Genomic DNA, 19,661 nt, shown 5'->3' with positions numbered 1-19,661 from the left:
AAATGGAGCAAAACTCACTTCACAACTGTCTCACTTAGCAACAGAAATTTTGGGCTCCATTGTAGTGCCAAGTCAAGGTCTACCTCTAGATCACTTACCCAATAGAGGGTTGGGCTGTTTTATCTTTAAAATCACTTCCAGCTTTAAGGTTTAGATCAGAATTTCATGATACAAATGTGTTATTTTCCTCTTTTTCACTTTCACAGCAAAGGCCCATGTATAAGCTAAATAGCTTAGTCCACAGATATAATAGTAATCTTCCACTATCTGAAGCAGTAGTGGGATTCAATTTTTTTAACTACCAGTTCTGTGACCATGGCTTGGTGAGCGTGGTGTGGTTTGGTGGGTTTCTCAGGGGAAGGATACTGTAAAATCTCCATTCCCTCCCCACTCCTGGGGAAAGGTTACTACAAAATCCCAATCCCTCCCCACCTCACTAACCTGCTTTCAAGTTCCATTCTCCTGTGCAGGGCAACAAAAGAAGACCCAGCCAATCAGCTGGGATTTGGGAGGCAGAGAATAGATGGGGCGGGGCCAGTCAGAGGTGGCATTTGCTAATTCTCCAAATCACTCAAAATTTCCACTACCTGTTCTCCAGAACTGGTCAGAACCTGCTGAATACCACCTCTGATCTGAAGGCTCACATAGAAAAAAGTGTGAACTTATTCTTTTTTTCCTCCAAGAGCACGATCCAAATCAATGGACTAAAATTACAAAGAAGGGGGGTGCATGTTGGACAACAGGATGAACTTCTTGATTGTACAAGGTGCCCAGAAGAAGACTTATTATCTCCTGACACAGTGACAATAACAGATATGGTAATAGAGTTGGAAGGGACCTTGGACTTCATCTAGTCCAGTGTCATGGCTCCATTGGAGCCTCAGTCCATGGAGGAAGATGAGCCAAAGCTGGGGCTGACAGAGGGGGAGGGGGCAGCCTTGTTAGCTCTGGAAGAATGTGGGGAAGAGCAGGATGAGGCAGCCCAAGGTCCTTCAGGACTGGGATGGCCTACCAGGAGGGAAGAATGGAGGAAGGATGACCAAGAGAGTGGGGAAAAGAAGGTGAGCAGTGGAGATGAAGAATGATGGAGCTCAAGTGATGAGCAAGGACCATCCCATCCTGATTCCCGAGGATGGAAAGGGGAGAGGAGTCAGGAGCAGCACAGGCCAACCCAATGACTCAGGAGAAAACACCCAGCCCCTCTTTACAAGGCACACCTGAGGACTGAGACTTAAGAAGATGCTATGGGGAGGGGCGCTTGTTGGGAACAAGCCCTGAATTCATGGTGTTTTGTGTGCCATTGCCAACGTCTGGAGTTTGCTGGACTTCTTGCCTTATTGCTGCCTTGTTCCTTTGTCTCTCTGGGTTCATTGCCTTGAAGCCATCATGCTAACAGTGTTTTGCTGGACTACTCACAGCCAGAGGCTGCTGGGTGTGTGTGTGAGTGCTCCAAGACTTTCCATAAATGTGGGAGCGTTTGGTGGAAAGTTGGATCAATAAAGAGGAGCTCGAACTATCAGTTGGCTGTGTCACTTCCGTGCCTCACCCTGGATCATCACATTCAGTTCACTGCTCAAGCAGGAGAACTATACTATTTTTGGCAAATGAGTGTCCAGTATCTTCTTAAAACCTCCAGTGATAGAGCACCCACAACTTTCAAAGTCAATTTATTCCACTGGTTAATTTCTCTAACTGTTAGGAATTTTCTCCTTAGTTCTAGGTTATTTCTCTTCTTGATTAGTTTTCATCCATTGTTTATTGTCTTGCCTTCAAGTGCTTTGCAGAATAGATTGACCTCCTCTTCCTTGTTCTGTTTCAGTTTCAGTTTCAGTACTGGTCTACCCTAGTTGACAGTCATCTATCAGAGAAGTTAGAGAAGAACCTGCACCAGACATATATTTGGGCTACTCTATCTTTAAGGTCATTTCCAAGTCTGATTTTGTGATATTTTCAGACATACACAAACACACACTGATATATATAAGTACACTAACATAAACTGTTTCAACTCCTACCCTCAAAACAACACTATAGAGCACTGCACACCAAAACAACTAGACACAAGAACAGTTTTTTCCCCCAAATGCTATTACTCTGCTAAACAATTAATTCCCTACTTACATCCAGTTTTTATTGACTGTTTCCTAGTATGATTTGATTGCCTATTTGTACCCTATGACTATATTAAGCGTTGTACCTTATGATTCTTGAAGAATGTATCTTTTGTTTTTATGTACACTGAGAGCATATGCACCAAAGAGAAATTCCTTGTGTGTCTAATCACACTTGGCTAATAAATAATTCATTCATTCATTCATGCACACAAACACACCATACAGAAAGATCAAACACATTTTAATATACAATACACATAAAATAGTTTGCATACAATGGAATTTATCCATTATTTTGGTATCAGGACACTTTTTTTTGTTGTATCCAATATTTGCTAATGAAAATCTGTTAAATCATAAATTTACAATACGGTGCTTTCCACAGGATTTCTCACATTCACTTCTCTAAATTCATAGGCTTGCTTTTCATATTAGCAAAATGCTTGAAGGAAAGAGCAGCTGTAGTAGCACAGGCGACTTGAGAGTAAGGCTGGAAGGTAATGGCCCTCCCTGAGAACGTAAAAGCCAGATGAGAAACTGCAGTTCTTTGCAGAAGGCGAATAAGTTTGATATTCAAACCTCGTGGACATTAGAATATCTGAGTTGGAGTTTGGAGACTCTGATTTATTGTTTAGGAAATTTATCTGTTGTTTTTGGCAGCCTTGCAAAACCTTGGCAAGGCTCTTTCTTGTCAGAGCTAATTAGTTGGAAGCAGCCTTTTATCTGTGAAGAAACAGGATTCATAAATGAAACTAAAAGTTTGTGCTGTTACCTTTGTCTTGTGTTTACTCTCTTGGAACCAGGTTTGGGTCAGAACAATGCTTCATCTATCTTTCTCCCCCCACCCACCCACTGGATTCTCATTAATTTTTAAAGATCTCTAGAGTTCCAGAGTTCACAATAAGACAGCAAAGCAAAATGCTTCTTTTGTTGTGCTGCCTTGCACAGTCCCAGGAATGGGCACCATTTTCTGTGTGGCTGCATTGAATTGTAGCTGCTCAAAAAAAAAAGTGCTTTGCTTCCCTAACTCAAACTCTAGAGGAGGGGTGTCAAACTCAAAACCCAGGGTCTGGATCTGGCCCACAGGGTTGTTAGATCTGGCCCACAGGACTGCCCTAGAAGTAGGGAAGGACCAGCTTAAGGTGCCTCTACCAGCAAAAATGAAGTTTGTGAGGGTCACGTGTGGCTCACCCAAACTCTGTTTTACTGGTAGAGGGTTGCAGGAGGCTATCCCAGCCAAAAATGGAGCTTGCAAAGGCTTGTTTTTGTTTGCAGAATGCTCAGGCTCCACAGGCACTCGAGCAAGTGATGTCAAGCTGGTCATGCCAACCCTGACCATGATCACCCCAGGTGATCACCCCCCAAGGTCAAACACAACCCTAATGTGGCCCTCAATGAAATCAAGTTTGACACCCCTGTTGTGTCTTCAGATAGTAAATGCACAATGAGTAACTTGGAATGAGAAGGTGATATTGGATTTCTGTGGGGTAGAAAGTGGGGCCAAGGCAGGGGTGAGATTCTACAGGTTCGGGCAAACTGGATGTTAAATTTACATCTGGTTTGCTGAACCAGGAGTTGAACTGACTGACTGGCCCCACACACCCCTCCCCTCGCTGGAGTCTCTAAAGATAAATGCAGGTAAATGCTACATGGAGGGTCTGGGAGGCTGAACCAGAAGTTCTGAAAGTCTGGAAATGGGCCTGTTTCTGGCTCTTGGAAGGCCTCTGGAGCCCAGTTTTTGCCTTCCTAAAGGCCTGAGGGAAGCCTCCAGACTCTGGGGAAGGCGAAAAACAGCCAAACCAGAAGTTTCAGTAGGTCACGCCCACCATGGCCATGCCCACCCAGAAACTGGGAAGCAACCGGTTGCTGGGATTTTTGAATCCCACCACTGGCCCAAAGTCTGCAGGACCCTGAAGGATAGGAATCACAGAATGTTGATTTTTTTTTTAGCGGGAGGGTGTAGGGGAGGTCTTGGGAGGTCCAGGGCAGGGCCTATGGTAGACCTTGCAAGATTTTTCTTGGGGCTTTGAGGCACCCCATGTTTTGCTTAATGACCTCAAGTTTGTTTAACAACTGCTTTGGGAAGAACAGGGATGGAGGAGGGGGGTCATAAGGGAAATGATCAAATGGGTGCTTCATTTAATGACCATCATGACTTCCAATTGAAATGGCCAGGTTCCATTAGGGTCATGCGTCAAGGACTTCCTGTACATATTTAAATTTATGTATATTCACCAAGTCTGGATTTTCTCTAAAAGATTACTGGCAATGTCATTTCCCTTGGGGGGAAAGATGGAATGATGGGTCTTATGTTTCTATAGTGGAAATTGTCTACCAAACATTGCTCTTCATACTTTGGTTAGCATTGAGATGTCTAATAAAAATCAGGTTTTTCTACAATTAATCAATCTCCAAGCAGATGATAGTGGTCTATATCATTCCTCAAAAGAGAGAAATTCATACTGAGAAATCTCTCCCTGATTCAGCACAAAAACCGTTTGTCCAGTCAAAAAGCATTACAGCTTTGTCATTTTGCACCTGCTAGAAACAGGATGTGTTTTAACCCTCTGTTGCTGAAGTGTGAACTCTTGCCACACTTGCAGACTTAAGGGTTTTTTAAAAGCTGATTTGCCTTCCCTTCCCTTCTTCTCCTTCCCTTCCCTTCCTCTCCTTCCCTTCCCTTTCCCTTCTTTTCTTTTCTTTTCCTTTCCCTTCCCTTCCCTTCCTTTCCCTTCCCCTTCCCCTCTCCTTCTCTTGCCTCCCCTCCTCCCCTTCCTTTTCATTAAAAATAAGATTTCCTTGCCTTGCCTTGCCTTGCCTTGCCTTGCCTTGCCTTGCCTTGCCTTGCCTTGCCTTGCCTGAAGCAAACAAGCAACCAGTACACCTCACATAACAACAGAATAACAGTGTAGGACCCTGTAGAATTGTCCCACTACTACAATCTGTACCAATCATACCTTCTGAATACTTTGCAAGGGTAGCCCCAAATAGAACAAATTGCAGTAATCCAAACAAGAAATGACTAGGGCATGAATGACTGAGTGCAGGGCCTCATGATCCAGAAAATATAATGCCCACATTGCTAGGTAACACTGCAAAATCACAAGTAGGAAAAAAAATTCTATTTTCTATTTAGTAAAGCATTTCTCCTCAAATTAATTTCCTTCTTTTTAGTGGCAGAACATCTTTTTGCATTATTTCCTTTTACCCTGAAGCATTTTCAAGTGTTGTGCAAGGTTAATTGATTGCATAACACACCGTGAAAATGTGGGATAAAAGAAATACATTTTTACAGACATAAAATAAGAGATGCATTGATACAGATTTGGAGACAAATAAAGAAAAAACATTATTTGAAAATCCCAAGCTGGATATCCCGCATGGAAACATTGATCCATCCCAATACAATGGATGTAAATAAAATGGCCAGATACAGGGAAATTTTAGATAATCAAGGGAAATTAAAAAGTAGACAGGATCTGCAACAACAGGGAATAAAAATAGATTGGTGGCTGTACCTGCAAATACAAACAAAATATAAAACAGACAATGAGGAATTTGGAATAAACATTGAACCATAAAAATTAGACAGACTTTTAATCGGCCCAGATGAGAAATTATTATCAAAGATATATAAATACCTATTAGAATTAGATAGAGCAGAAGATATTGTGAAGGATCAATGATTGCATGGGCAAAAAATGTCCGACACAATATTGATTTAGAAGAGTAGGGAAAAAAATTGGAATAGAAATTACAAAATAACAAAATGGGTGGCCTATAAGGAAAATCAACACAAAATGTTTTACTGTTGCCATTTGGCATGTACAAGATTGGTTAAGATTTATCCAAACTTAAAACCAAATTGCTGGAAATGCAGACAGAAACAAAGTACCTTCTTTCATTCATGGTGGTTATGTCCCGAAGCGAAAAAATATTGGGAAATGATACAAAAGTGGCTACAAGAGTTAATTGGAAGCAAAACTGATTTTGTCCCAGAATCATTTCTTTTAGGGATAATAAAAAGGAATTACAATATAAAGATAAAGTATCTGGTGTTACACGTATTAGCAGCAGCAAGAATTTCCTATGCGCAGTATTGGAATAAAGACTCTACACCACCTGAAGGTTTAATAATTAAAAAAAATCTTTGAGCGCGTGGAAATGGAAAAATTAACCATGGAATTAAAAGGCGAAAGTAGACATGGAATACTATGCAATATGGAAAAATTGATATTACTGGATTGACAATAAAAACAAGAAAAGAAAATGTATATAATAGATATAGAGGGTATAGAAATAGTATGTACAGGTTGTATCAGAAAGGATAAGTAAATGTATACAAAATGTCACAGTACTGTTTATTAAGTAATGGAAATATATAAAAAAGAAAAAACTCAATAAAGTATTATTTAAAAAAAAAACACAGTGAAAAAAAATTACCAGTGAAATTTTGGGGTGAAAATTTGATTCTTCTTTAAGATGATGGAAGATTCTATAATTGTGCCACATGGAATTATTGAAGCTATAATGAGAGTAACATAAGAAATCCAGAGGCCAAACTAGACCTTGACGCCTTCAAAAGTTTTTCCCAGTGCCATAAAAGGCATGAGCACAAGAATAGTGGGACTTACATGACTGCAGCAAACATATCATTTAATTCACTAAACTGAATATTATTTTATTTTTATTTTAATGACACTGTAATCCCTTGCATTGGGGACTGAATGGAGCACTTCCTGGCTGGATTCCCTTCTTGATGCCTATGCCAAGTTCACAGCAATTACTCATTGCACCCAGGGAGAGAAATATCAAACTGCTGATTGTGAGGCAAGAGCTCCATTTTTAGGCAATTGTTGGGGGCAATATGCTGACTCTGTAAACTGCTTAGAGAGGGCTATAAAGCACTGGGAAGTGGTGTATAAGTCTAAGTGCTATTGCACCACTTTATTATTGTTATTATTATTTTATAATAATTTATTTATTGGCTTATTAGTTTGATCACCTTACTAGACCTGGAGGCCTTCAAAAGAGCTGCCATCATTAAAAGGCATGAGCACGAAAAACAGAAAAACTTATATGACTTCAGCCAACTTTATAAAAATTCATGAAGTGAATTTTATTATCTGTGTTAGTAACAAATTTCATGCATACTGGAGTACAATTTGCTGCAATGTTGATTTGAACACATGTCCTTATTTAATCAGTGCTCTTTTCATGTATCTAATGATTTCAGCCTTTACTCAAAGATAACTTTTGCTCTTTATCCACTGGAATCTAATTTCTTGGGTTTTTTAAAAAAAATATTCATTTATATCTTCAAAGTAGTATTAACTCCTAGCAAATGCCTGGATAAGTCCAGACATTTTCATTTATTTATTTTTTACTAATGCTTTATCACACACTGGCATGAGAGCTCATAGATGACCTACATGGTTTTCTCAGAAATAAAGATAATGCTTAATGCTAGGCCTTTGTATTTTATTTTATCTTATCTTTTAATATTTTATTCCAGTTCGTTTTTATTTTCTTTTGACATAAAAATGTGGTGATATATTTTTGCCTAATATAAAGTTGACAAGAGGTGCATAGATTTGTCGGTCTAAGGTCTGCAAAACATAATTAAATGAACTAAGAATCTGCAAGAAGAATAAAATTCCAAATTATTTTTGGTTTGATATGATTTGATACACCTGTATTGCTTTGAATCTTGGTCATGGTTTGCATTTTGAAAAGTCTATTTTTTCATACTGGAATATGCACTTTAAAAAACACAATTCCTGCAATATTTTCACAGAGGGGATATTTTCTTAAGAAGCAGAAAGAGGACTGCAGATTGCTAATTACCTTATCAGAAAAGTTAGATGTGAAGAAGGGGGAGATAATGAGAATTACCAAGAGGGCATTTCAGCTTCTCTTCTTCAGGCGTTGTCCCGACAACACAAATCACTCTATCATTAAGTGATTTTCTGATGTGCAATTACAACACAGAGAGTCTAGTTGACTAACTGACATCAGTCCTGCCAGGGCTTGCGTTAATTCTTGGGTTGAATCGAAAACTAAAAATATGAATGATATATTTACTGACCAGAAGAATGCCAAAGTAGGATAACTAATGCCCAATTCAACAGACAGCTTATTATGCCATTGTTTATTTTCCAAGATAATGTCTGCAATTTGGCTTTAGATGTTTCCCCACCTCAGTATTGAGAAGAAGACCAGTTCTAGGCCTTTGAGATTTACAGTCCCCAAGTGAGTTTCTCACAAACTATCTGATCTCTTTTCACAGCTGAGATTCTTTCAACTTTCTCTTAGACTTTCTGATATGTAAACTGAATGGCTTGGAGGACATGAGAGTGGTTTAGAGAAATCAAAAAACACACAGAGACAGACAAAAATACACACACAAATTTTATTTATATCTCTAGAGTCACAATGTGATTTTTCCTGCTGCTGAAAAATGTGCAGCTAAAGCTAGGGTTGACACTCTCAGCATTATATACTGTATTTAAAAATGGGATTAAAATGATAATATTAATAATTGATAATTAATAATAATTTTCTGTCCATATATGTTTTTAAAACTGACACACATTTTAAAAAATGACACACAAATCTATTTACTTATAGAGCTATCATTTAAGACATGCATTTGTACACACACACACACACACACATATACACACACAGAGTATGTATGGTTATCCTTTAAATTTGTATGCATATATGTGGGTGTTCATCCATATACATTTAAATACATTGGCCACACAACTCCAATGAACTTGTTATCCTTGTTATAGTTATCCTTTAAAATGTTTGTGTGTATGTGCACACCTGCCCAAGCTTACAATGACAGGGGCACTTCAACTTCCCTCACGTGCCTACTTCTTCTTCCCTCATCTATGCCTTTTAGTCCACATTGTGCAATGTAAAATAGTCCCAGAAAGGCGTGGCTATGGGACTGCTTGCCACACCCACAAAAGCCCCAGGTGCCACTGTCCAACCCAGATTGTGGCAGAAAAACTTTGTTTGCCAATCTGGCTTGTCAATGTGTTTACAATGTGACTACGATTGTGAGACAACCCAGGAGCAAAACACAAAACACAGAGACTTTGTCTTTTAACAGTAGTTTATTTACAAGACTACTATATTCATAGATGTGTTAGGCAAGTACCAGGCAAGCAATCAATCTTCAAGTCTACACAGAAAACTACAATGGAGATAGAACACAAGGAGAGAGAGAGATGCCCTCTCATGGCCTCCCTTATATAGACAGCTTCTTAAAGAGACAGTACCCTGCTGACTCATCATCTTTGCTTACAGCCTTACAGCTTTACAACAGCTGGTCAGCTATTAAATCTTCATTATCTTAACATGCTTTCTATCCCAGTTCTCCACACAGGTCTTTCTTTTTTTGCGTCCTCTAACATGGCCAAAGCAGAAGTGCCTTGCTTTCTTTATGGAACCATTGATGAACATACAATCATGGGATTAAGTCTCCATTTGTGATGTGTTATACTTCCTTTGTGCATCCATTATATATTACTTGGGTCATGAGAGAAAGCTGTGTTGAACTGGTGAAAGGGAGGCCAAATTGAATTCTAAAATCCAGTAACAATTTGAAAATGCAAAGGGGCAAACATGGTTACAGTGGAAGTTTCCATTTTTAGAAAATTTTCCATTTTCAGGAAATAAAGAAACTTTACACAGAAGGTCAAAGAAATTGTCCCAGTTTTAATAAGCTAACAAAAAAAATGCAATATATTTGTATTTATCAGTCAGGCCCTCAGAGTTTCTAATCCTATTATTTTAAGTGTGCCTGCAAGGCTTACTTTCCTTGTCTTTTAATTATCATGTGTCTTCTCCAGTGTTTAGTTAAGAGAAGATGGTGTTCACAAATAGACCATCACACCCCCACATACCCTTTTATTACATAACATACATGTGATTCATATAAAAAAAGGGGCTTCTTATCAGTCCTACTAGGAAATGAACCTAGACCAGGCTATCAATTCCACAGTAAGGAGAAATCAGATTAACAGGGTTGGAAGGGACCTTGTAGGACATCTAGTCCAACTCTCCACCCAAGTGGGAGACCCTACATCATTTCTGACAAATGGCAGTCCAATCTCATCTTGAAAGCCTCCAGGGATGAAACTTTCACAACATCCAAAAGCAATTTTTGTTCCATTGGTTGATTATTCTCACTGCCAGAAAATTTCTCCTTATTTCTAGGTTAAATCTCTCCTTGATCAGTTTCCATCCATTATTCCTTCTGGTCTTCAGATGCCTTGGAAAATAGCTTGAAGCCCTTTCTCTCTGGAGCAAACCCTCAAACATTGGAAGACTGCTCTCATATCACCCCCTAGTCCTTCTCTTCACTAGACTAGCCATGCCCAGTTCCTGCAACTGTTTTAGCTTCCAATCCCCTAATCATCCTGGTTGCTCTTCTCTGCACTCTTTCTAGAGTCTTAGAATCTTTTCTGTAGTGGGGTGACCAAAACTGGATGCAGTACTCTAGGTGTGGTCTTACTAAGGCTTTACAGAATGGCATTAGATAGGATAAAGCTAGTTTTACAGAGATTAAAAATAATAGAATATTGCAAATTTGGTTGTTCTGAACCTCCCCCTTCATTTTATACTCCAGTAAATCCAGAAAGCATCTGTCTGAACAGCTTCCAAATATTATTTCATTGTTCTGGACTTTTTCAGCCCATGTTGGCTAGGAAACTTTCTTTTTTTATTATTAATTTTTTTTATTAGTTTTCAATAAACAAACATACACAAACAAAACAAAAAATGAAAACATAAAACTTCTTTTTGGAAAGTGGCTTAGTCCAGGGTTACATCTTTTTGTACAGAAATAAGGCAAATTCATGCTTACTTTATATACCATTTCATATCTTATTTACCATTCTACATGTTCTATATAGCTTCTCCCCTCTTTTCACTCTCTTAATTCTATCTTATTTATTTCATCTCAATTTAAATCATTATGCTTGTATCATCTGTCTGTTCTATTTAAATTATCTATTATCTTTTCTTATTAACACAAAATTTCTCCTGTAATCACTGATTGAAGTATGACACCTTTATATCTTTCCCCTAAATTTAACACTTAAAATAATATATAATTTTCGTTCTGATTCTGCTTAGTACATTCTAAAGCTATGTACTGTATTTTAAAATAGGAAAATAATAAGTTTATAATATAATTAAAACAATAATCCATAGAAAATTAAACTTTATCATTAAATCTTAAGCATTTTACACATTCCTTTTAATATTTTATCCCATTTTATAATCATATAGTGTTCCAATTTTCTAACATTATTTCAAATACAAATACAATACAGTCTTATGTTCTTTTTCAGAATCTCTTTTTAAATTATATTTTTACCCATTATCTCTGAATAAATCCTGTTTCTTTACATCTTGTTTCAAACCTTTATAACTTCTCTTCCTTTTTCCACCTTCTTTCTTCTCCAATCTAGCCTTTCTACCCCCCCATCTCTTGATCTCCACCCTCTTAATCTCCACCCTCTTCTATATTCCTCTTTTCTGTTGCTTTCTGACATTGTATCGATTTTTCACCTTATTTTTCCCTTTTTTGGTTGTTTTTTTAAGTCTTAAATTCTCCATTCTCTTTCCCCTCTTTCCCTTCACTTCCCCAACTAAAGTTGTTTGTTCATTAAAGATGGCTTCTTCTTCTTCATCCCAACCTTCTTGCTCTTGTAATTGCTGATAGGTAGAAATCACCATTTCTAAAAAATGAAAAACAGATCCAGAAGAGCCCTTCCCTTCTTGTTCCTCTTCTTTTAGCTTTTTAAATTCCATTTTCAGTTCATCAACAAGTAATGCCATTGTGTAAAAGTTTTTTAAACAACCCAAAAGTCTTTTGTCTTTCAAATAATAATTTTCAAAGGTCCCAAAGTCACCAAGCAATCCAAATACACACAGTCTGTTTCATTTAGCACTTTCTTCTTTTTATAATTTCTCTTCCTGGGGTACAATTCAATTGTAAAGTTCCAAAATGTATCTTTTAGAAGTCTTGTTACAATTTAACTCTAGTCTTATAAGTTCCAAGCAGCCTCCTCCAGCAAAATCTTAATATTAATTCTTTTCCTCTCCCTTCCCACTTATAGCAAAAAAAAAATTTCTTTTCAATGTTCAGAAATCTTCAATGTCCCTTGGCTTTAACTTTCAAATTTAATTACCTGCCAAAATGGCTTTTTCCGATTTCCATCTGCTATCACCGTAAGGAAGGAGAGTGAGAAAAAACAAACTTTCCCTTTTAACTTTTAACCGCCGCTTTTCCCAATCTTCTTTGGGAACGATGTATCTTTGATGAAATTAAAATTCCAGGGTATTTAAATGCTACTTATTATCCCGGTCAGCCAGAACTTTCACTTTCTCAGCTTCCTCCTGCACATCCTTATCCGTATGAAAGTTTTTTTGTGGCGGCCATTGCTGACCAGAAAAAGAAGTTAAGCCAGCTGAGGAGGGGGTTGCGATTCCCACGGACCCCTGCTGGATCTCCCCTGTCTTCATTACCTCTACGGGTAACTATTATCCCCCAAATCCGGCTGGATCAGGGGCACTCCAGCAGCGAGCGCAGCAGAAACTGCACACGATTGCAGATTCCTGCTGCCGCCGAAGCCTTACAAACCGGAACTCCACTAGGAAACAGTTTCTGCATTCTACCATAAGATCATACACCCTATTTTCAACATTTCTATTATGTAGTTGGTTTGTGGTCATCATCTTGACTTTTTTGATTGTCTGCAGATGGTCCTGGTTCTTGGCATACCCTTCAATATAAAGGTATCCCTAAAAGACCAGTGTTAATTAGTTTTCCATAGTATCCCATGCTGTGGATGAATTAAAAACCAAATTAAAAGTCCATTATCTCCTTCTTAATGTGTACAGGTCTTGTGCCAAGTACTGTCCCCAGCTTAACACCTTCTCCAAGATTACGTTTATCTGGAATTTCTAGGAATTAAGGGAGAGAGAAAGACAATTCTTCCTATGTTGATGCTTGTTTTGTTCAGTTCAGGCCTTAGCACAATAATTAGGAGAAAAGATACAGCCTAGCAATCCAGCAGTGGAAGCTAAGATGGAGAAGACCTCCACAGCTACTATATATTTCCCTTTGGTGCTAAAATTGGTGTGAATAAAAGACAACCAAATGCTACAAAATATCAGCATGCTAAAAGTGATGAACTTGGCTTCATTGAATGTGTCTGGAAACTTCCTTGCTAGAAAGGCCACTATGAAACTGATGAGTGACAGAAATCCCATGTAGCCCCAAACAAGGTAAAACATGATGGGAGAACCCACATTGCATTCTGCTAAGATCTCTGTTGCCTCTGAGTGATTGTCCAGATGAGGAAATGGAGGAAACATTCCTAGCCAAAAGGCACAAATGCTTTCTTGAATCAAAGTGCAGGAAAAGACAATAGAGAATGCCAGTCTTTTCCCTAACCATTTCCGCATCTTAGATCCTGGCTTGGTGGCCATGAAAGCTACAACCACAGTGATGGTTTTGGCTAACACAGAAGAAATGGCAATTGAAAATATGGTGCCAAAGGTAGATTGTTGGAGGAAGGTCACTTTTCCTGGCTGTCCAAGAAACAGCAAAGAAGAGAGGAAACAATGTAGGAGGGAGATAAGAAGAATATAAGTGAGCTTCTGGTTATTTGCTTTGACAATGGATGAATGTCTATGCTTAATATATAGTCCAAGCACTCAGGCTGTTGTTATCGAGAAGCAAAGAGCAAATGAAACTAGAATGACTCCTAAAGGTTCTTCCAATGCCAGAAAGCTTATTATTTTGAGCATATATCCATCTTGCTCCTTGCGGGGATACTGATCTTCAGGGCATTCATAGCAATCATCCATATCTGGAAGAGAAAATAGAAGCTCAAGGAAGATTATTGCCCTTTCTGATTTCTTTTACACATAAATGGCTGAGTTAAACACCCAAGCAGAATTCTTCAAAGTTTGCCCATCAGAACTTTTATATACCTCTTTGAGTTGAAATCTTCCCTTCTGCACATGGAGCACAGTCATAGCAACAAAACAATGCTCCTTCCTTCTTTGTTTTTGTTCTCCAGGATGGCAGGAATCATTGCACACAAAAGGGGGGTTACCTTGCCCATAAAAAGAGTGAAATATTGTAATTAGGAAATATTACATAGAAGAGGGGAACATTTGCAATGTTTTCAACCATTGTAATTCAACTGGATGAAAGAAGAGATTAATTTCAGAGAAATTGTCCTGGATGGAATGTAGTGCTCTTGAATTTCGTTAGTTATAAAAAAAAAAAAAGACAAGCAGGTCCATGAAGAAGATTTCAGAAAATGAAATTTTCTCACTGGATTCTATCCTTTGAAAATGCTGGAGAATGTCCCTTTTCAATACAAAGATCAAATGTAAATATGTACATAGCTGTATATATGTATATAAATGTTTATATTGTTTGATGATATTTTGCTTATATAACAATGTAAAGATTTGAGATATATGTCAAAAAGACCACCATGTCAATTGTTTTTAAAGCTTAATTTCAATAAAAAACTATTATAAATAAAGAAAATGCCGAAGAACGTCTCTTTTCTTTGGAGTAACCCTCCTTCCCTTGTTTATTCAGTCTTCTAATTTGGCGAAGTATTTCAAAACACCTTTTGATCCATAGTCTATCAAAAATAAGAAAAGGTGAAAAATTGTTCTGGTGGAAGTTTAAATAACTTTGATTTAATGTTCTTATAAATTGCCCCAGCTTCATCTAGCATCATTAAGAACAGTTTGATTTCTATGAAATCATGTGCATTTTGGCATGTTGATAAATGGCATTATTTTGTACATCTCAAATTTCTGATTGGAATGCATAATTCTATGATTGTTACACAGTATTGCAGTGATGGATTGATGAGTAATGGTAGAGGCAGATATTTCTCTCTCTGGGCACAATGAGAATATATCTGCTGAACAATACTCCACATTGGCAACAGGAAGGGCATCCGGCCATTAAAACACTCTGCTAGCTCCATTCAGTTCCATTCAGACTCCACCCCACAAGAGTTATTAAAAGATGATGATCATAGTGATGGATTATGCAAAACTTTAGTATGAAAATATGAGCTGCAGTAGCTCAGTGGTTAGAGCGCAGTACTACAGGCTGCTTCTGCTGACTGCCAACTTCCTGCAATTTGGCAGTCCAAATCTCACTAGGCTCAAGATTGACTCAGACTTCCATCTTTCTGAGGTGGTAAAATGAGAACGCAGATTGTTGGGGGCAATAGTTTACTCTGTAAACTGCTTAGAGACGTCTGTAAAGCACTATGAAATGGTATATAGCTATTGCTATTAGCCTAATGAAAGAATCCCCACCTGATTAAAACTCCTGTGCCACTCAATTATATTTTTATTAATGGTGAGTTGGTTTCCTGCTAGCATCTCATGATCCACTCTTCCAATTTTGACTCCATGGAAAGACATGTTTGGAAATACAATTATGTTCATTATATCAAATTCAGCAATCATTTCTTTGTTTTCATTAAAGAAAATCTCTTCTCCCACAGAGTTGTTAAATAAAATTTCCTGAAGAAATGGGTGGAGCTAGTGCAGACCAAAGGTGAAATTTCATGCAGAATTTTTGCAAATAACAAAAAACAAAAACAAACAAAAACAAACATGCTTTTTCTCCAAAAGCCAACTGGATTTTCTTTTATTTTTTGCTTCTCATTCAAGAAGCTTATTCAATTCTAGAAGCTTTTAGAACTGAAGAAGCTTCTTGGATGGGAAGTGAAACATTCTTTAGAAAAGGCATCTTTGGGACAACCAGGATTGGGATGATTGGGAATCTCCACAGACAAAAAGCAGATATTTTAAAAAGGCAATTATTATTGTATCAGCTTCAAACTTCCTTTCCTAAGATTACACATGGGTTGTTTAATAAATAAGAAATTCAAATATTGTGTTAAATATTTGTGTTAATTTGTTCTTTATTGAATAATGTTTTATCATCTGTGTTTGCATTTTGACATATTTTTTGATTTGGAAAGCAGTCTGAAAGTATGTTCTTTGTAGAACAATGTTTTATCAAATATGTCTGCATTCTGAGATATCTTTTGATATGGAAAGCAGTCTGGACTTAGTGACAATAAATAAAAAAATGAACACCCTTTCTCAATGGCTTAATCTGCAGATTGTTTCATTTGCATCTGACTCTGACAGATACTATTTCATTCTGTGTTGGAGACATTACCTGCCAACCTTCAACTTTTCCCAATCTGTACTTGGATCTAGAGGAAACCCTGGTATGCAAAGCATGTGCTATGGCAGCGACAGCATTGTAGATGTTGTAGCTGTGACCAGTCATGTCCATTTCAAATGCAAGTCCAGGAAGGCTCCTTAGCTGCTCCTCCCCCAGTGCATATTCCATCATTTTTTGGTAGCACACTGGAATCTGGAAAAGAACAGTCAAAGGCTTGCACCCAAAAGCCCTTGAGGAAATTGCTACTTTGGTCCCAGTGTGGTTTTACATTTTGAAGGAACATTTGAAACTGTGCACATTCCCTTAAGTGAATTGAAAAAGAAATGGTGCCATGGAAGAAATCAATATTTTCTTGCAATAAGAAACTTGTTATAGCAAAATCAATTTGGACTGTTGTAATCCATACTCTTCCAAAGGGCACATTATCTTGATAACCTGAGTCTGCCATAGTTACCAACATGTTCAGCCACATAATAGTTAGAGTCTCACCATAAATTAACCATGCTCGGGGTTTCATGTCCTGCAAACCTAGAGAAGTTTTCCAAACCAACTGATGTAGGTCTTCAAAGGTAAGCCGAAGGCTTTGGTTGAGGATTCTTTCTGTGAAGGCAGAGCAGATGCCATTCTGAGAAACCAGTGGCTTCAGGACTTTCAAGAAAGATTCTCTACTGTCACCTTCCAGAATGAAGAATCCAGTCCAAGTCCATTTCAAGTGCTTGAGAAATGGATAATTCCCATATACAGATGGCTTTCATTTGGGACTATGTGGTAGAAGGAACCCTGCTTCCCATTAAATTCTTCTGAACCAAATGATCTATAAGTCAGCTAAAAAGCAATGTGGAGACATTTTATAGTGAGCTGTGAAGCACAGCAATTGTATATGTACGTAGATACATTTGTGAAAGGTATCATTAATGCACTTTTTGAAATCATAAGAAATGGTGCAAGATTTGGAACCATTATTTAGTAACCTATGACTATCATTGTGTTGTATCTTATGATTCATGATGAATGTATTTATGATGACTATAATCATGATTTATCACATACCTTTTATATACACCGAGAGCTTATGCACAAATGACAAATTCCTTGTGTATCCAATCACATTTGGCCAATAAAAAATTCTATTCTATTCTATTCTATTCTATTCTATTCTATTCTATTCTATTCTATTCTATTCTATTCCATTCCATTCCATTCTATTCTATTCTTCTATTCATTTATATTAAAGATATATGTTATATTTCTCTCATTCTAAAGATTGCATAAATTTACAAAGAACAGGACAATAAGAATTAACCTTGAAGACTTGATAAATTACCTATGCACTGGAAATATATTGCAGGCAAATGTTACCTAGGAATCCTGCAATACAGATATTCTTATATTCCTATACTTATAATCAGCAATTTCTATCCCCAGCTAGTATATATCTTTTTGAAATCTCCCCAAAATGTCAAATATCCCCACTTCTGCCTAAATAAATCTTACCTATGGAATCTCATAGAGACTTAAGATATCTGCCATAAGGAAGGAAATGTCAGAATTCATTGCCCCAATGATGGCTATTACTTTTCTGGCTATCACATTCATAGTTGGGAATAAATTTATATGAATTGAAAAGAAGGTCCAGGGCAGTCTGATAGGTCATTTCTGCATTATAATAGCTGTCAAATATATGGAAACCAAGAGTGATATTGGGTAAGATTTGGGGGTTCTAGTTGACTTCATGTGCAAAGAATACCAAAGCCAAGATGTGCTGATAAAACTTTGTGATCATACTGTGAATAAAAACAAAACTTTCTGCCATTCGTGAATTGTGTAGTACTTGCATATATGGATATTTTAAAAATTGACATCTTTTTTTAAAAAAGATGAGTACTCTTTTTCTCTTTCCTTTATCTACCCCAATCTGTTGACATAGATGGGAAAAGTTTGATGAGACAGTTCTAATTGCTAAGTTGTGTCCAAGGAGAGAAGCAACTAGAACTAAGGAGAAATTTCCTGACTGTTAGAGCAATTAGCCAGTGGAACAACTTGCCTCCAGAAGTTGTGAATGTTCCAACACTGGAAGTTTTTAAGAAGAGAATGGACAACCATTTGTCTGAAATGGTATAGGTTTTGTTCCAGACTAGCAGGCTTGAAAGCCTGCAATTCGGATTGGTCCGCTAGCAGCGGGTCGTGATTGGTCGTCTCAGACTGATCCAATTGGCTAGTTAGTGGGCTGCTGCGATTGGGCTAACAGAGCACGGCAAACTCAAATCACCGTCATTGGTGGCCTAGCCGCAGCCAGGGGCTGCTGCGGCTAGGATATTTCGCTCAGATCTGAAGTCACTAATAAAGAGCTGTTGTTGCTATCTGAGTCTTGTCTCTGTTCTTGGACCCATCCTCCCAGATTTAACATTGGCAACAAGGATGGAATTCGGAGACAGCAGAGCCTACTGAGCACTCGCAGAAGATTGACAGAGCACGTGGCTGACAGCGCGCAAACATCGGCGAAATGGCCAGCAGCACTATACCACCCGCCCCGTTCGATCCAGACAGCGAGGACTGGGACTCATATATGGACAGGTTTCAAATGTTCCTGGAGTCCAACAATCTTAAGGACGCTACGCCCAGCAAAAAACTAGCAGTTTTCCTGACGCACTGCGGACCCGCTGTCTTTAAGATGGCCAAAGCACTTGCAAAAATGGCTGAAGTCAAAATGATGGACTGGGATACCCTTGCTCCCATCTGTTGCAACCATTACGCCCCAGCAGTACTGACTCTCATTCGCAGAGATGAATTTTACCAAAGAGGTCAACGCGAAGGTGAGAGCATCGGGGATTTCGTGGCTGACCTAAGGAACTTGGGTGGGTTGTGTGGCTTCGCCAATCTAGAAGAAGCCATGCGGGATCGAATTGTCCTTGGTCTAAGAGATCCAACAGTCCAAAGCAAGATCATGGCCAAGGGAGACATCTCCCTCGCAGATTCCATAGCAGATGCCACTGCAGCTGAAGGCACTCGTAAATCAGCAGCACGAATGCGCTGGGCAAATGGGGCCAGCTGCCAACCCAAAGATACAGTGACACCATCAGAAAAATACACATCAGCCACCCATCACGAGGACATCAAAACCTCGTTAGACACTGAAGAGGAAGAAGTCCACAGACTCCGGTCAGAATGCGAGCAATGAGACCAGCGGGGTCATAAATCAAACTACCAATGTGCCGGGTGCGGTGGGAACCACCCACAATCCGAATGCAGATTCCTAGATGTCATCTGTC

General features: G+C 38.3%; 1 pseudogene across 1 annotated transcript in view; it reads right to left on the bottom strand.

Annotated features, from left to right (window-relative positions):
- The window catches only part of LOC148124322 (vomeronasal type-2 receptor 26-like), a 44,706-nt pseudogene extending 26,660 nt beyond the window's left edge, over positions 1 to 18,046 (bottom strand). The window contains exons 1-4 of the transcript XR_015740057.1: positions 17,968 to 18,046; positions 16,799 to 17,067; positions 16,384 to 16,584; positions 15,507 to 15,734 (exon numbers count right to left, since the gene is read on the bottom strand). The product of XR_015740057.1 is annotated as a vomeronasal type-2 receptor 26-like (transcript). The remainder of the gene's footprint in view (positions 1 to 15,506; positions 15,735 to 16,383; positions 16,585 to 16,798; positions 17,068 to 17,967) is intronic.
- Positions 18,047 to 19,661: the final 1,615 nt, after the last annotated feature.

The sequence above is a fragment of the Pseudonaja textilis genome, chromosome Z (genome assembly GCF_049901715.1).
Source record: "Pseudonaja textilis isolate UNSWEBS1 chromosome Z, rPseTex1.2, whole genome shotgun sequence".
Taxonomy (NCBI): Eukaryota; Metazoa; Chordata; class Lepidosauria; order Squamata; family Elapidae; genus Pseudonaja; species Pseudonaja textilis.
Note: the sequence above shows the minus strand (reverse complement) of the source record. Positions and strands in the feature narration are given on the sequence as shown.